A 16,785-nucleotide genomic window follows, 5' to 3' on the forward strand; every position below is an offset into this window, starting at 1 on the left:
CAAAAGGTTAATATTTTGCCATATAATAAACCAATAAAAAAAATGAATGTATCAGCAAAAATGGGCAAAGAAGGCTGGGCGCAATGGCTTATATCTGTAATCCCAGCACTTTGGAAGGCAGAAGTGGGTGGTTCACCTGAGGTCAGGAGTTCGAGACCAGCCTGGCCAACATGGTAAAACCCCGACTCTATTACAAATACAAAAATTAGCCGGGCGTGGTGGCACGGGCCTGTGATCCCAGCTACTTGGGAGGCTGAGGCAGGAGAATCGCATGAACCCTGGTGGGGAGGTTGCAGTGAGCCAAGATCATGCCACTGCACTCCATCCTGGTCGACAGAGTGAGACTCTGTCTCAAAAACAACGAAAAAAACGGGCAAAGAAGAGTAACAGGCAATTTGTAAAAGGAGTAGAAATATAAAAGTCAACCTTGATAATCAAAGAAATGCAGATTAAAATAAGTAATTTTTAACCTATCAAATTGTAAAGATGGAATAATTTAATACTCAGTGTTGGTGAGAATCCTGTGAAATAGGCATGCATACATAGGTAGTGGGAGTATGGAACTAGTTAAATCTTGATCAAGGACAGTGGTACGTGCCTGTAGTCCCAGCTACTTGGACAGATGAGACTGGGGAGGATTGCTTGAGTTTTGGAGTTAGAGACTAGCTCAGGCAATGCAGCAAGACCCATCTCTACAAAAAAAAGTTAAAAATTAGCCCACCAGGCTTGGTGGCATGTGCCTATAGTCCTAGCTACCTGTGAGGTGGGAGGATCCCTTGAGCCCAGGAGTTGAAGGCTGCAGGGAGCTATGATCAGGGCACTGCACTCCAGCCTGTGCCACAGAAGTGAGACCCTGACTCTATTAAAAAAAAAAAAAAGAATAAAACTTAAAACCTTGAGGGTTTTGTTTTGTTCCTTTTTGAGACAGTCTTACTCTACCACCGATGTTAGAGTGTAGTGTCGTGATCTCACCTCACCATAGCCTCTGCCTGCCAGGCTGAAGCTATCCTTCTGCCTCAGCCTCCTCAAGAGTTGGAACCACAGAGGCATGCTACCATGCCTGGCAATTTTTTTTTTTTTTTTTTTTTTTTGTAGAGACAGGGTTTCACTGTGTTGGCCAGGCTAGTCTCAAACTCCTGGGCTCAAGCCATCCACCCGTGTTGACCTCCCAAAGTGTTAGGATTAAAGGCGTGGGCCACTGCAGCCAGTGGTGTTTTTCTTTCACCCAGAGGATAGGGATCCTTGTCCATGCAGGTCTTCTGCTGGCTTTGGTGGAAAGCTGGCTGTGGTGTAAGCCAGAAAGGACCACTGCCTCTGCTCAGGATGGTAGCTTCAGCAAATCATATAGTAAATTCCTAATGAATATTTGTTGACCGCAACCCCTGAGGCCAGGGACTGCCTCCCAGCCAATTTTGTCCCTGCATCTCAGCATTCCTTTCATTCTTGGAAGATCCCTTCTGATCCTTTTCTTTGCTCCCTGCTGGGGAACAAGGAGCGAGCAGAGGAGGAGGCAGCCAGCTCACCAGAAGCAGCTCGCCCACCCGCACAGGGATTACTGGGCTGCTGTCCTGGAGGGACCAGGAGAGGGGGCAGACCTGGACCAGCTATATTGTTTCACTTATTTTACTGGAAGCCCTAAAAGTTGTATTTGTGTGGGAGCAAGTGGGGTGGGATATATGGGTGTGTATCTTGTTATTTGAGAGAGCCCTGTAAGATTGAACAGTCTGCACTCTCTGTCCTTTCCTGGAAGCAGAGGGCCCCGGCCAGGCCCCAGGGACTGGGCGCTTGTTTTCTTAGAGCACAGCGTGCTTGAGGCTTGGGGCCAGATTTCGCCGTGCTGGCCTGCAGGGAGGCTGGCCCTGCTTTCCCTACCAGAAAACAGAGAGGACAAGGCTTTGAGCCCTGGAATTCCTCCCTGCCTCCGCCCTTCTATCCTCCTGCTCACTGAGGGCGCATCCTGTGCGCTGTCATCCCAGGCCCATGTGACTCCGATTGGCGTATCTATATTCCAATTCCAATGCTGACCATTTCTCCAGGGCTGGCTATTTTCCATCTGATAGGCTGGGCAAGTTCTCAGGATACCAGGTCCCTGGGTGGTTTCCAGAGGCAGCAAGCCACGCTGTTCCCATCTCCCTTCCCAGAAAGGTGCAAAAAGTACAAAGTCACCCACTCCCTCAGGCCCAGGCTGCTGACCAAGTGCCAGGTCTCAGAACAGAAATTCCATGTCTCAGTTCCTGTTCCCGGCTCTTCAGGACGCTCTGTGGTGCCTCCCACGGCAGAAGCCTTGGCCGTGGGTAAACTGATGTGTGCAGTGGCTCTGCTGGCCAGCTCCCGGCTGTGGCCATAGTGACTCTGGCATCACTCCCTCTTGACAGCACCGGCCCCCTCCCCCAGTGTTTCAGGATGTGTGTGATGGCAGGGAAACTCAAAATTTCCATGAGCCAGTGAGAAATTCTAGAAACAGCCTGTACTTGTGGACTTTCCTTTTTCTTCCCCTGCCACAGGGAAGAGTGAGAATGTTATTTTTGGTGGAATTATCAGCTGGTTGACCTTCTCAGGGATGTGGAAAGGGAGGCTGCCTGCCCGGGCCTCTCTCCCATTGCCTGCCTTTGTGTCTCCTGCCCCACCTCACTTTATGTTTAAAAAAAAAAAAAACACTGGCAGGCGCAGTGGCTGATACCTGTAATCCCAGCACTTTGAGAGGCCAAGGTCGACAGATCACTTGAGGTCAGGAGTTCAAGACCAGCCTGACCAACATGGCTAAACCCTGTCTCTACAAAAAATACAAAATTTAGCCAGGTGTGGTGGTGGGCGCTTGTAATTCAGCTACTCGGAAGGCTGAGGTGGAAGGATCTCTTGAACCTGAGAGGCAGAGGTTGCAGTGAGCCGAGATTGTACCACTGTACTCTAGCCTTGGCAACAGAGTGAGACTGTCTCAAAAAAAAAAAAAAAAAAAAAATCTTGGTCAGGCGCGGTGGCTCACACCTGTAATCCCAGCACTTTGGGAGGCCGAGGCGGGTGGATCACCTGAGGTCAGGAGTTTGAGACCAACCTCACCAACAAGGTGAAACCCCTTCTCTACTAAAAATACAAAAGTTAGCCCAGTGTGGTAGCAGGTGTCTGTAGTCCCAGCTATTCGGGAGGCTGAGCAGTAGAATTGCTTGAACCCAGGAGGCGGAGATTGCAGTGAGCCAAGATCGTGCCACTGCATTCTAGCCTGGGCAACAGAGTGAGACTCTTGTCTCCAAAAAAAAAACTCCACCTTATGTTTTACGTCTCTATTCCAGGCCAGCTTCTCTGGCTCTCCAGGGTCTTCAGTTCTGTTCTACTGAAACAACTGCAGGAGACGGGGCGGGGGGAGGGGTCCCTGCCCTCTCCCCAAGGTTGCCTGTACTTCACCCAAGCGTAAAGACCAAGGAACAGTAAAACTGAAATGTGTGGCGTTTCATGAATGGGCAGTGGGAAAATAACATGCTTTTAGTGGGTGTTGTTTGGGGATGGACACCAGGTACCACCCGGCCCTCCAGTCTCTATCCTCCTGGAGCTGACAGTTTGGTTAGGAGGAGATGGATAATGAAAAAAGACTAATAGGGCATTAGGGTTCTCAATGCCTGGGAGTGGGCTTTTTTTTTTTTTTTTTTTTTTTTTTGTTGAGACGGAGTCTCGCTCTGTCTCCCAGGCTGGAGCGCAGTGGCCGGATCTCAGCTCACTGCAAGCTCCGCCTCCCGGGTTTACGCCATTCTCCTGCCTCAGCCTCCCGAGTAGCTGGGACTACAGGCGCCCGCCACCTCGCCTGGCTAGTTTTTTTTTTTGTATTTTTTAGTAGAGACGGGGTTTCACCATGTTAGCCAGGATGGTCTGGATCTCCTGACCTCGTGATCCGCCCGTCTTGGCCTCCCAAAGTGCTGGAATTACAGGCTTGAGCCACCGCGCCCGGCCGGGAGTGGGCTTTTTTGTCCACATTGAAGAGGTGACACTTGAACTGAGACCTGTTAGGATGATCTAGGGGAAGAGCATTCTAGGCAGAGGGAACAGCAGGTGCAAAGGCTCTGAGGTCAGAATGAGCTTCATATGTTAAAGGGACGGGAAAAAGAGCTTGGGTGACTGGAGCCCAGTGAGTGAGATGAGCCAGTTATATGGTCAGCAGGCCGGGCGCGGTGGCTCAAGCCTCTAATCCCAGCACTTTGGGAGGCCGAGACGAGTGGATCAAAAGGTCAGGAGATCGTGACCATCCTGGCTAACACGGTGAAACCCCCATCTCTACTAAAAAATACAAAAAACTAGCCGGGCGAGGTGGCGGCGCCTGTAGTCCCAGCTACTCCGGAGGCTGAGGCAGGAGAATGGCGTGAACCCAGGAGGCGGAGCTTGCAGTGAGCTGAGATCCGGCCACTGCACTCCAGCCTGGGCGACAGAGCGAGACTCCGTCTCAAAAAAAAAAATATGGTCAACAGGATGGGCAAAGGCCAGTTGACACAGTGGTTTATAGACCAGGAAGAGGTGTTTAGATTTTATTCCATGTGGGCTGGGTGTGGTGGCTCACACCCATAATCCTAGCACTTTGGGAGGATGAGGTAGGGGGATTGTTTGAGGCCAGGAGTTCAAGAGCAGCCTGGGCAACATAGTGAGACCCCCGTCTTGAAAAAAGTTAAAAAAGAAATTAGAATAAAAAAGATTTTATTCTTCATATACTGGGAAGACATTGGAGGGATTGAAGCAAGGAAAGTGATGTGATCAATTTGTACTTTATTTTATTTTATTTTTTTGAGACGGAGTCTCGCTTTGTCACCCAGGCTGGAGTGCAGTGGCCGGATCTCAGCTCACTGCAAGCTCCGCCTCCCAGGGTTTTGCCATTCTCCTGTCTCAGCCTCCGGAGTAGCTGGGACTACAGGCGTCCGCCACCTCGCCCAGCTAGTTTTTTTTTTTTTTTTTTTTTTTGTATTTTTAGTACAGACGGGGTTTCACTGTGTTAGCCAGGATGGTCTCGATCTCCTGACCTCGTGATCTGCCCGTCTTGGCCTCCCAAAGTGCTGGGATTACAGGCTTGAGCCACCATGCCCGGCCTATTTTATTTTTTTGAGAGACAGTCTCATTCTCACCTAGGCTGGAGTGCAGTGGCTCAATCTCGGCTGACTGCAACCCCTGTCTCCTGGATTAATACAATTCTCCTGCCTTAGCTTCCCAAGTAGCTGGGACTAAGGTGTGCGTCACCACGCCTGGCTAATTTTTTGTGTTTTTTTGGTAGAGATGGGGTTTCACTATATGTTGGCCAGGCTTGTCCCGAACTCCTGACCTCAGGTGATCTGCCTGCCTTAGCCTCCCAAAGTGCTGGGATTACAGGCGTGAGCCACCGCACCTGACCAATTTGTACTTTAGAAGGATGACTTTTTTTTTTTTTTTTTTTTGAAATGCAGTTTTGCTCTGTTGCCTAGGCTGGAGTGCAATGGCACGATCTCGGCTCACTGCAACCTCTGCCTCCCGGGTTCAAGGGATTCTCCTGCCTCAGCCTCCCAAGTAGCTGGGATTACAGGCATGTGCCACCACGCTCGGCTAATTTTTGTATTTTTAGTAGAGACGGGGTTTCTCCATGTTATCTAGGCTGGTCTCACCTCAGGTGATCCACCGGCCTCAGCCTCCTAAAGTGCTGGGATTACAGGCGTGAGCCACCGTGCCCAGCCCAGATGAATCTTTGATTAAGCTGTAAACTTACGATTTGGGCACTTGATATGTGCATATGTTAAACTTAAAAGAGGGGAGTGGGAGACTCTGACAGAACAGAGCTAGGTGCTGAGAGGAAGCTGGAAGCCCAGGTAAGAGATTTTATTTTATTTCAATATTTCCTCCACTCAAATTCCTTGTACTCCATCCACTTTGCAAGGAAGACTTGCATGAGCTCTTGTCCTCAGGGAGTTTACAGTGCAGTGTCTTCAGATGCAGAGAGTCCTTCCAGATTTTCCTGGAGGGAGCCTTGAAGAATGAGCAGCATTCAAAAGGCTATTGTTGGCCGATTGTGGTGGCTCACTTTTGTGATCCCAGCACTTTGGGAGGCTGGTGCGGGAGGATCTCTGAGCCAAGGAGTTCAAGACCAGGCCGGGCAACAGGGTGAGACCCTGTCTCTACAAAACAATAAAAAAATTAGCCAGGCATGGTGTTGTGAACGTCTGGTCCTAGCTGCTCATGAGGCTGAGGTGGGAGGATCACTTGGGTCCGGGAGGTCAAGGCTGCAGTGAGCTGTGATCATGCCATTGCACTCCAGCTTAGGTAACAGAGTGAGACCTTGTCTTAAAAAAAAAAAAAAAAAAGCCAGTAGTTATTAAAAACTTGGCATGTCCAGTTGGTGTTAAAGTCGTATTGCAGTTCACTCCTCCACTCTCTTGCTGATGGGCTTTTGGGTCGGCCCTGGTTTTTTGTTACTGCGAATAGTGGCTGCCATAAGACGTCCTCAGGGTTGAAAGTCACCCAGACAGGAGCCTGTCCGAGTTGCAAGCTAAAAGCAGAAACCCTTTCTTGGTGGTGATCCAATTGCTCCCTGGGGTTGGTGTTAGCTGGAAAGGGTAAGCCTTTAAGTCTGGTTAGAATTTTGATCCCTTGTTAATAGGCAGGCAGGCAGTTTGCAGGATGTGGAGGAGCGAAAGGGCAAGTGGAAGTACATAAGTGGTTATGTTATCAGGGAAGTCACTTCTTTTCTGCCATATTATGTGGAAAGTGCCACTATCCCCACTGCCTTGAGGTTTTTATTTTTATTTTATTTTATTTTTTGAGACGGAGTCTCGCTCAGTTGCCCAGGCTGGAGTGCAGTGGCGTGATCTCGGCTTACTGCAAGCTCCACCTCCCGGGTTCACACCATTCTGCCTCAGCCTCCTGAGTAGCTGGGACTACAGGTGCCCGCCACCACGCCTGGCTAATTTTTTGTATTTTTAGTAGAGACAGGGTTTCACCATAGTCTCGATCTCCTGACCTTGTGATCCGCCTGTCTCGGCCTCCCAAAATGCTGGGATTACAGGCGTGAGCCACCGCGCCCGGCCTTGAGGTTTTTAAACCTGAGGATAGGAGGCCTTGTGTGAGCGGCTGTTGGATCGTCTGGCCCTAAGTGAGAGCTGGGTGTGATATGAGCCAGAAGCCTCTGTCCTGGAACCCATCTGTGCGTGTGCTCTAGGCAGCCTCTCTACAGAGTCCTGGGCGAGTCTCCTGCTTCCTTTGCATCTCTGACAGGGAGCTTTAAGAAGATACCTGTAGCCATGCGCCTTGGCTCACACCTGTAATCCCAGCACTTTGGGAGGCTGAGGTGGGCGGATCACCTGAGGTCAGGAGTTTGAGGCCAGCTTGACCAACGTGGAGAAACACCGTCTCTACTAAAAGTAAAAAATTTAGCCGGGTGTGGTGGCGTATACCTGTAATCCCAGCTACTTGGGAGGCTGAGGCAGGAGAATCACTTGAACCTGGGAGGCGGAGGTTGCAGTGAGCTGAGATCATGCCATTGCACTTCAGCCTGGGCAACTAGAGCAAAACTCCTTCTCAAAAAAATAAAGAAGAAGAAGAAGAAGACACCTGTAGGCTCCTGCCCTTGACTTCTGGATTGGAAATAATGCATCTGCATTGAAGTCCTTATCTTAGCCGCTGTGTCCTGTCTGGGCACGGGGCTGAGGATGTGTCTCTCTGTTTATGTGTGCGTTTGCACGGTGAGTGTGTGCATGTACACATTTAAGCAGCAGGTGCTTATTAAGGTCCTACCAATCCCGCAGGACTCTTAGGAAACAACCTAAAATATAATGTCTGTCCTTCTAGAACCGTATGACCTCGAAACTAAGCAGGAGGTGACAATGTTTCCTGCATGGGGATGGGACTGGTGCTGGGGGATGGGACTGGTGCTGGGGGATGGGACTGGTGCTGGGGGATGGAACTGGTGCTGGGGGATGGGACTGGTGCTGGAGGACTGGGGTGGATCTGAGGTGGTGCTCTGTCCCGCAGTATGCCTTGTTTTCTTCGTCCAGGCCCTTCACACCTCGTGGAGAGCGTGCATGGGGCGCGTGCAAACCACTGACATGAATGGGACTTCCTAGTCCTGTGGCAGGGAGGGGTGTGGAGAAAGAAACATGCAGGGATGGAGGGGTAGAACATTTCAGATGCAGCCTAGGGCCCAGGCAAGAGAGCAGTGGCAGGTGCGGGTGACAGTGGGCAGGACCCCAGTTGGAGAGACCCCTGACTCCCAGGCAAAAGGGCTATAGTACATTGCTGGAGGGAGGGGAGTATTGGGAGGTTGTGCTTTGGGTGGGGAGGGGCAGTGATGAAGTAGGGGCAGGAGGTTCTGGAGGGGGGACTGTGTGGCCAGGCTGGAGTGTTTCTTTCTCTTCAGGAGCCTGGAATCTAAGGGAGATGCTCTGGGTTCGTGGTGAGCCCCACAGGGAGAAAGCAGAGGATGTGGGAAGGCCTTAACTTCAGTCATGGGTTGGTGGCTGCCAGTGACCTTGAGCCAGAAGAATGTGCTGTGTGGGAGGTTTGGACAGCCCGAGGGAAAATGGAGGAATTATGATTCACTCGTCTACCTTTCTCACCCAATTTGGAAATATGGGCTTTTCCTTTCTTTCTTTCAGTAACCCTCTTTCTCATGAGAATAGGGCTTTTTTATTAATCTGTTGGTAAGTATTTATAGTTACTGAGAAATCAAAAGTCCAAGATGCAGCCCCTGCCTTTCCTGCTGGCGCCCTGGTCGTGCCCTCTTGAGCAGTGACGACGCAGGGGCTGGGCGGGAAAGGGCCAGCGCTGAGCAGCGGCTCTTCTTACCTGCTTTGGTTAAGAGATCTGGAGATAGAATGAAAAAGCTCTGGATCTGCCTCTGAGACTCGTGGCCCTCCGACTTCAGTGTGCATCGTGATCACCTGAGCACTTAGTCAAACCCAAGTTGCTGGTCCAACCCCAGAGTGATTTAGTGGGTTGTGGCGGGAGTGCTAAGAGTTTGCACTTCCAGCAAGTTCCCAGGTGTTAGTGATGCTGCTGTTCCAGCAACCACACTTTGAGAACCCCTCTCCTGCAGAAATGACCACACACGACTCTGCATCTCAGCTGCAGACTGGCATGGGTGGGATCTTTGAGGAGGAGTTGGGCTTGAGTGGGCTTGAGTGGCTTGAGGGCTAGGAGGTCGTCAGGGGGAGGTGGTGGTACAGGAGGACCCGAGGGAGGTGGGGTAGGCTGGGGGCAGGTGGTCTTGGCTGCAGGCCCAGCAGTCGGGTCACCACTGGAGCTTGGCTTCTGGGGACACTTGCTGTCCATCCAAGCATACCTCGCTACTGCTGCATAGGTGCTTGTCATGGGCCAGTGGATAGATGTGAGCAGAACACAAAGGCTAAAGGTCTGCCAAGGGCCCACCTCCCCTCCCCGGAGTGGTGAGGTGAGGGGCTCAGGGGGACTTCACCCATTTTGAGAGGTAGGGCATATACAGGCTTCTTGTGAGAGGCCCTTGGAGGCACGTTTTGCCCAGTGTATTGCTGCCAGAGAGTTGGAGTTAGCATTTGTTAGTATTTATTTTACTACTTTGCTTTCTTTTTACAGTCCAGAGGTCTTTTGGTTTTTACACCTGTAATGCCGTGAATTCACAGGGAAGAGGTTCCAGCAGCTCAGGCCTGTACCTTTGGTCTTCACAGTGTCCTCCTCCAGGTGGGGCAGGCTGGCCCTTCAGTTGAACCCAGGTACTTTTCTCTTGGGCTTCCTTGTGTTTCTGGTCATTTTCCTGCACGCCTTCCAGGAAGCAGTCTTGGCTCTTAGAGCGTTCACTGTGCTCAATACGCACATTCATTCTCTTGGCCAGAATCTTGCCCTTGTTTGTTTACGGCAATGCCGACAGCGTGGTAGGGAACACTGCAGACGCCTCCGGTTTTGCCATGGTAACATTTGTGGGTTATTGCTTTTTTGAACAGTACCCATTCCCTTGAGGTCTAATGTCTGCAGTATCACCTTGTAGATTCCCATGTATGTGGTTAACGGAACAACTCCATGTTTACTTCCTTTTTGACACTAGTATACTTTTTTTTTTTTTTTAATCTGGTCCTGACACCTGACCTCAGATAATCTGGGTTAAAGTTGGTCTGTGGGCCCAGGAGGATAGAATGTCTTTGGAAAATGGTTCTGAGCTCCCTGGTTTTTTTTTTTTTTTTTCTGAGATAGAGTCTTGCTCTGTTGCCCAGGGTGGAGTGCAGTGGCACGATCTCGGCTCACTGCAACTTCCACCTCCTGGGTTTAAGCAATTCTCTGCTTCAGCCTCCCGAGTAGCTGGGATTAAAGGTACCCGCCACCATGCCCCGCTAATTTTTGTATTGTTAGTAGAGACAGGGTTTCACCATTTTGGCCAGGGTAGTCTTGAACTCCTGACCTCGTGATCCGTCTGCCTCGACCTCCCAAAGTGCTGGGATTACAGGTGTGAGCCACCACGCCCGGCCAGAGCTCCCTATTCTTTATCAGGCTGCAGGGGCGATGCAGGCAGACTTCAGTTAGGAGGGAGGCAAAGCTTCTCTGCCTCTAGCCCATTATGTGCCGAGCACTGTCCCAGGTACTGTGCTGCATGTAGGGAGGAGAGGAGGACATAGAAGAAACAGGAGGGAAGGATACGTTTCAGGAAGTTATCTTCAAGGAATACAAATCTATCTGGGGAGGCTCCCTGGGAGACAAGGTAATGAGGAATCCATAATAGCCAGAGAAAAGTGCTGGAAAAGTGAGTGATCCAAGACGACTTCTTCGATAGGGGGGTAATTGAACAGAAGCAGAATTCAGGACTAAGTAAAGAGGTTGTCCTAAGAACCCAGAAGATAGGGAACTAGGAAGGCGCTGGCCTCAGTGCTGTACCAAGCAGCCTTTAAGCTCTGTCTTGATCAGAGTGCCTCTGTGAGCTCGGTGCTTTCACAGTTTAATTGTGCCAGACACACTTGGGAAGTTCCTGGCAGGCCCCAAAGTTGAACCCAGGGCGTGTGGCACGTCGTGTCGTCCAGTGATTTGGCCACTAGATCATACTTTCTATTTATTTATCTGATCCCGAATAACAAGCCGGGAAGTTCTGCTTCATGGAGGTGACATAAGTGATGGATGTGAGTACCGCCTTTCCTAAGCCACATGCCTGGCCCCATGGTCTGACAAACGGGAGTGAACTTGGATGACAGGGAGAATTTTGCAACTGTCTGGGAAGTGTTGGGTGAATGATGAGAAGTGAGGTGACTCTGACCCTGACCTTGGGTGGGGAAAACACCGGCTGGCCACTGTGGGCTCTTCCCGGGTCCCTGCCCATCTGACTCAGTTGCTTTGGGAAGTCCCCTTTGCTCCGGCTCCAGCTGGGCTAGAGCAAGCCTGGCAAATGTGCTCCCTCCCTCCCTCCTCCTGGCTCCAGCGCCTGGGCCTGGCTGTCATTACACTCACTCCGTGCTCAGTGTGGGGCTAAATAAGCCATTCCCTGTTTGTCTGTGCCGGCTGCCTGGGGCCCTGACCACCCGTCTCTGCCTCATAACCTCCTCCCACAGGCGCTGGCACACACAATGGGGGCTCAGTAAATATTAGTTGGTGAACAGCAGGCTCAAGGTTCTAATTTTGTTCCCTGCTTCTGGGTCACCAGAGTTTTTATTATTATTTTTCTTAGTTTTCCCATCCTGCCCCTCCCAGCAGCGCGAGGTTTCACAAGGAGAGTGAGTGGGCTCTATTGGCTGCCCTCCTGCACTGTCTGGAAGTTTCCCACCCTGGGTGGGCTTCGACTGTGCCAAGGCTTGAGGCGAAGGTCCTGGGAGCAGGAGCTGGAAGAGGAGAATGCATCCTTTTAGGGTATGGAGGAGAGTAGTAGGTGGGAGGGCCAGAGGAAGCAGGGAGAGAATGGGCCAATTACCCCCTGGGCAGGGCCAAGCCACGGTTGGTTTTTCATCTGTGAGATTTGCTGTTTGCTTGAGTGAAGGTGTCAGCCTAGGTCAGCTTGTCTGAGGGGAGAGTGGCTTCTCACATGATGTTCCTTGGGTGAGTGGAGAGGGCCTTGGGCTGGATGGTTTTTCTCAAAGCTCTTTCTACCCCAGAGAAGCCTGTAGGGCAGTATTCACTTGATGGCCAAGCTGGCAGATGATTGGTTTTCTGATTTCGTAAACTGGGACTTACACAGATGACTGTATCATTGTTAGTTTGACCATGAATATCCAGAGTGTATTAATCAAGCATTTGTAAAACATTTGGCAGTTTCTGTAGCCAAATGTGTTTTTTTTAATTGATTTATGTTATTTTGAGACAAGATCTTTTCTCTGTCGCCCAGGCTAGAGTGCAGTGGCACAGTAGCTCATTGCAGCCTTAAACTCCTGGGCTCAAGCAGACCTCCCACCTCAGGCCTCCTTAGTAGCTGGGATTACAGGCATGCATCACCACACCTGGCTAATTTTTGCATTTTTTGTAGAGACAGGGTTTCACCATTTTGCCTAGGCAGGTCTTGAACTCCTGAGCTCAAGCAGTCCACCTGCCTTGGCCTCCCATAGTGCTGGGGTTACAGATGTGGGCCACCACCCCCAGCCCTGTAATGATTTTTTATTATTTCTTACCTGAAGGGTTTTTGTTTGTTTGTTTGTTTGTTTTTTGAGACAGAGTCTCGCTCTGTCGCCAGGCTGAAGTGTAGTGGCGCGATCTTGGCTCACTGCAACCTCCGTCTCCCGGGTTCAAGCAATTCTCCTGCCTCAGCCTCCCGAGCAGCTGGGACTACAGGCATGCACCACTGTGCCCAGCTAATTTTTGTATTTTTAGTAGAAACGGGGTTTCATCATGTTGGTCAGGATTGTCTCTATCTCTTGACCTCGTAATCCACCCGCCTCAGCCTCCCAAAGTGCTGGGATTACAGGCATGAACCACTGCACCCAGCCCTGTAATGATATTTTATTATTTCTTATCGGAAGGGTATTAATGCTGACCATCAGTCCTGTTACCATGCTTTCTGCATTCCTGAGCTCTCCGTATTTCCGTTTCTGTATTAATTACATGCATTTCATTGTTAAGTCATATTTCCCCCCAGGAAGGGGACTATATTTTCTGAGTTCTTTTATTTCCAAGAATTTCTGCCTATTGTCTTTACCTAATTGTGCGATGTGTTAGCTGGGGATAATATTCTTGGCTTATAGTTTCTTTTGCTCCGAATTGTGGAGACTTTCTGGCATTCTTGCATTCTCTTCTGACATTGAATGGTGCTATGGGAAAGAAGAAGGCAGTTGGATTTTTTCCTGTTTAAAAGACGTTTTAGTATGTTTCTCAATTTTCTTTTTTTTCTTTCTTTCTTTCTTTTTTTTTTTTGAGGCAGTTTTGCTCTGTCGCCAGCCTGGAGTCAGTGGTGCGATCTTGGCTCACTGCAACCTTTGCCTCCCGGGTTCAAGTGATTCCCCTGCCTCAGCCTCCTGAGTAGCTGGGACTACAGGTGTACGCCAGCCACCACACCCGGCTAGTTTTTTTTTTTTTTTTTTTTTAATAGAGATGGGTTTCACCACGTTGGCCAGGGTGGTCTCCATCTCCTGACCATGTTATCTACTTCCCTCGGCCTCCCAAAATGTGGGGATTACAGGCGTGAACCACTGTGCCCGGCCTCCATTTTTATAGTAACCCCTTCTGGGGGGAAAAAGAGTTTCTTCCAGATGCCTAAAAAACACTGTAATGTTTCAGTATTGAACATTGGCGGAATACAGTGCGTTATTTCAGTCTTCAGATTCTGTTTTTCCTTTAATTTCAGGAAAATCTTGTTTTGTTGTTGTTGTTGTTGTGTTGTTGTTGTTTTGAGATGGAGTCTTTCTCTGTTGCCCAGGCTAGGGTGCAGTGGCACAATCTCTGCTCACTGCAACCTTCGCCTCCCGGGTTCAAGCAGTTCTCTGCCTCAGCCTCCCAAGTAGCTGGGACTACAGATGTGAGCCACCACACCTGACTAATTTTTATATTTTTAGTGGAGTTGGGATTTCACCATATTGTCCAGGCTGGTCTGGAACTCCTGACCTCAAGTGAGCCACTGTGCCCAACCAGGAAAATCTTGTGTTTTATCTTAGAACACATCTTCCATTTCATTCTTGGGTTCCCCTCTCTGGGAACACGAGTTATCCTTTCGTTAGTCTCTTTGTTTTCTGTTTTTGCTTTAATTTGTCTTGTCCATCTGCATTTACTGTGATTATCTCAAACTTTCCTTGAGTCATTTATGCCTAGTGTTCCATTTTTTTCACAGCAAGCATATGGGAGTTAATTTATCTCCTGCTCAAGGTCATCACCAAGGTCTGATTGCAAAAATTCAAAAAATTGCAACCTCAGGCATAAATGGGTTAAATGACCGGCAGAATTTTGTTCTGTATTTGTCATAATGTATTAGTTCTTCAGTGAGGTTTTATTCTTCTTTTTTAGTAAGCCTGCATCCTCTTCTGGTCTCATATTGGTTATAATCTCATCTTTGGGCTCTTGTCTCGTGGAATTGGTGTTCTAATGAGGTTATTCCTTGGTGTGGAGCAGTGGTGAGGAACGGCTTTCTTTGGAGTTGTGGTTTACCTGTCTGTGGCTTGCTTTGCCTGCTGTTTCTTTTCCTCTTCCTCATGTGACTGCAGTTCTGCTCACATGTTCTGTTGGCTCTAAAATAAGAAAGCAACTTTCCTCTCCAGGTTTGTCCCCTCCTCTCAGCTCCAGGAGTGCTAAGGGCTAGGTATTTATGACCTGTTTTCTGTAGCCTGAAGGAATGCTAACTGTGCGGTGAGGTGGGTCTGTCCTCTATTCAGGGATGTAGTTCCTGCAGTGTGGCTCAGCTCACTTCCTTGAGAGTGGTATTCTTTTCTGTTAGAAGAGAAGATACACTTGGCTGGGCATGGTGGTTTTACGCCTGTAATCCCAGCACTTTGGGAGGCCGAGACAGGTGGATCACCTGAGGTCAGGAGTTTGAGACCAGCTTAGCTAACATGGTGAAAGCCCGTCTCTACTAAAAATACAGAAATTAACTGGGTGTGGTGGTGCATGCATGTAATTCGAGCTACTCAGGAGGCCGAGGCAGGAGAAATCACTTGAATCTGGGAGGCGGAGGTTGCAGTGAGCCGAGATCGTGCTATTGCACTCCAGCCTGGGCAACAGAGCAAGACTCATCTCAAAAAAAAAAAAGAGAGAGAGAGAAGGAATACTAACTGGAATTTGGAATTGGATCATGTCCTCAATTCAGAATGTGGCCTGGGAGCCCTTATTTCCTTCCATGGGAGTTGGCCCATTGTTTTTGGTCCAGGTGCACCGTTTTTTTTTTGCTCTTCCCCAGTGGCTTTTCCTCCTACTCCTCAACTGAAGAGGAAAAAGACTTCCTCTTGCCACACTTGGGGATGTGAGTGAGAATTCTGGATCTGCTCTTGTCATTCATTTGGTTTGTCAGTGTTGGGCCAGGAATAGAACATGAGCCGTGCGTGGTGCCTCCCTCATTTTTTCCTTGTCTCTGGTTTTGAAGTTAATATATCTCTGATTAGATCTGTTTTCTTGTTTGGTTGCATTGGTGAATTTTTTTTTTCTTTTAAAAGTTTTACTCATTTTGTTAATTATCAGGTGTAGGAAAATTACACTCCCATTTCATGTTTTCATCTTAAGTAGTTAGTGTTGCAATATGCTTTCTTGTATATACTCATTAAACTCTGCAAGTTTATTCTCTTCTTTTCTTTTTTTTTCTTTTTTTGAGACGGAGTCTCGCTCTGTTGCTTTGCCCAGGCTGGAGTGCAGTGGCGCGATCTCGGCTCACTGCAAGCTCTGCCCATGGGGTTCATGCCATTCTCCTGCCTCAGCCTCCCGTGTAGCTGGGACTACAGGCATCCGCCACCACCCCCGGCTAATTTTTTTGTATTTTTAGTAGAGACGGGGTTTCACAGTGTTCGCCAGGATGGTCTCGATCTCCTGACCTTGTGATCTGCCTGCCTTGGCCTCCCAAAGTGCTAGGATTATAGGTGTGAGCCACGGCGCCCAACCTGTTGTCTTCTTTTCAAACTAAGAATATGGTTTCATTGGCCGGGCGCGGTGGCTCACGCCTGTAATCCCAGCACTTTGGGAGGCCGAGACGGGCGGATCACGAGGTCAGGAGATCGAGACCATCCTGGCTAACACGGTGAAACCCCGTCTCTACTAAAAATACAAAAAATTAGCCGGGCGCAGTGGTGGGCACCTGTAGTCCAGCTACTCAGGAGGCTGAGGTAGGAGAATGGCGTGAACCTGGGAGGCGGAGCTTGCAGTGAGCCGAGATTGCGCCACTACACTCCAGCCTGGGGCACAGAGCGAGACTCCGTCTCAAAAAAAAAAAAAAAAAAAAAGAATATGGGTTCATTGTAATAATATGTCACTTGTAGTCCCACCGAAAATTGGGCTTCAGATTCACGTCTGTGGGCCTTCCATTGCCAGGCAGCACTTCCCAGGCCACTAGCACCCGCAGTCCTCAAGACAAGTAGTCCTTGATTTTTTTTTTTATTCCTTAAGACCTCCGCCTTCCACCCTGAGGCCTGGCTTTGTCCTTTGCCTGCAACTTGTCAGGGTTTTTCCTTATGCCTGGGCTCCAGATGGCTCTTGGCTCACCCCGGGCCTTTTGCTATTGTGTGAGTCACGGAGAGCTAGCCTTGAGCCATGGTTATCTGCTAGTGGGTATCTGCTAGCTGGAGATACATTCCTATCAGGCTCAGCGGTCACAGCCCTAGAGTGGCGCAGGGATGGGAGAGTGGAGAAAGCACAGTCTGCTTGAAGGACTGATGCAGAAATGAGCTGTTTTCCTGGGAGAGAACCCCAAGGGAGTGGTGGGAGGCTGCCTTTGTAGTTACTGTCTTG

The 16,785-nt window shown here is 49.5% G+C and overlaps 1 protein-coding gene across 4 annotated transcripts in view; it reads left to right on the forward strand.

Annotated features, from left to right (window-relative positions):
* Positions 1–16,785, forward strand: part of SLC39A14 (solute carrier family 39 member 14) — a 59,657-nt gene that overhangs the window by 17,450 nt on the left and 25,422 nt on the right. Inside the window, exon 2 of one of the 4 annotated variants that reach the window (XM_033227985.1) lies at positions 9,544–9,680. The exons of the other annotated variants lie outside the window; for them this stretch is intronic. The gene's annotated coding sequence lies outside the window, so the exon portion shown is untranslated. The remainder of the gene's footprint in view (positions 1–9,543; positions 9,681–16,785) is intronic. 4 annotated transcript variants of the gene reach the window in all.

The sequence above is a fragment of the Trachypithecus francoisi genome, unplaced genomic scaffold (genome assembly GCF_009764315.1).
Source record: "Trachypithecus francoisi isolate TF-2019V2 unplaced genomic scaffold, Tfra_2.0 Contig01440, whole genome shotgun sequence".
Lineage (NCBI taxonomy): Eukaryota > Metazoa > Chordata > Mammalia > Primates > Cercopithecidae > Trachypithecus > Trachypithecus francoisi.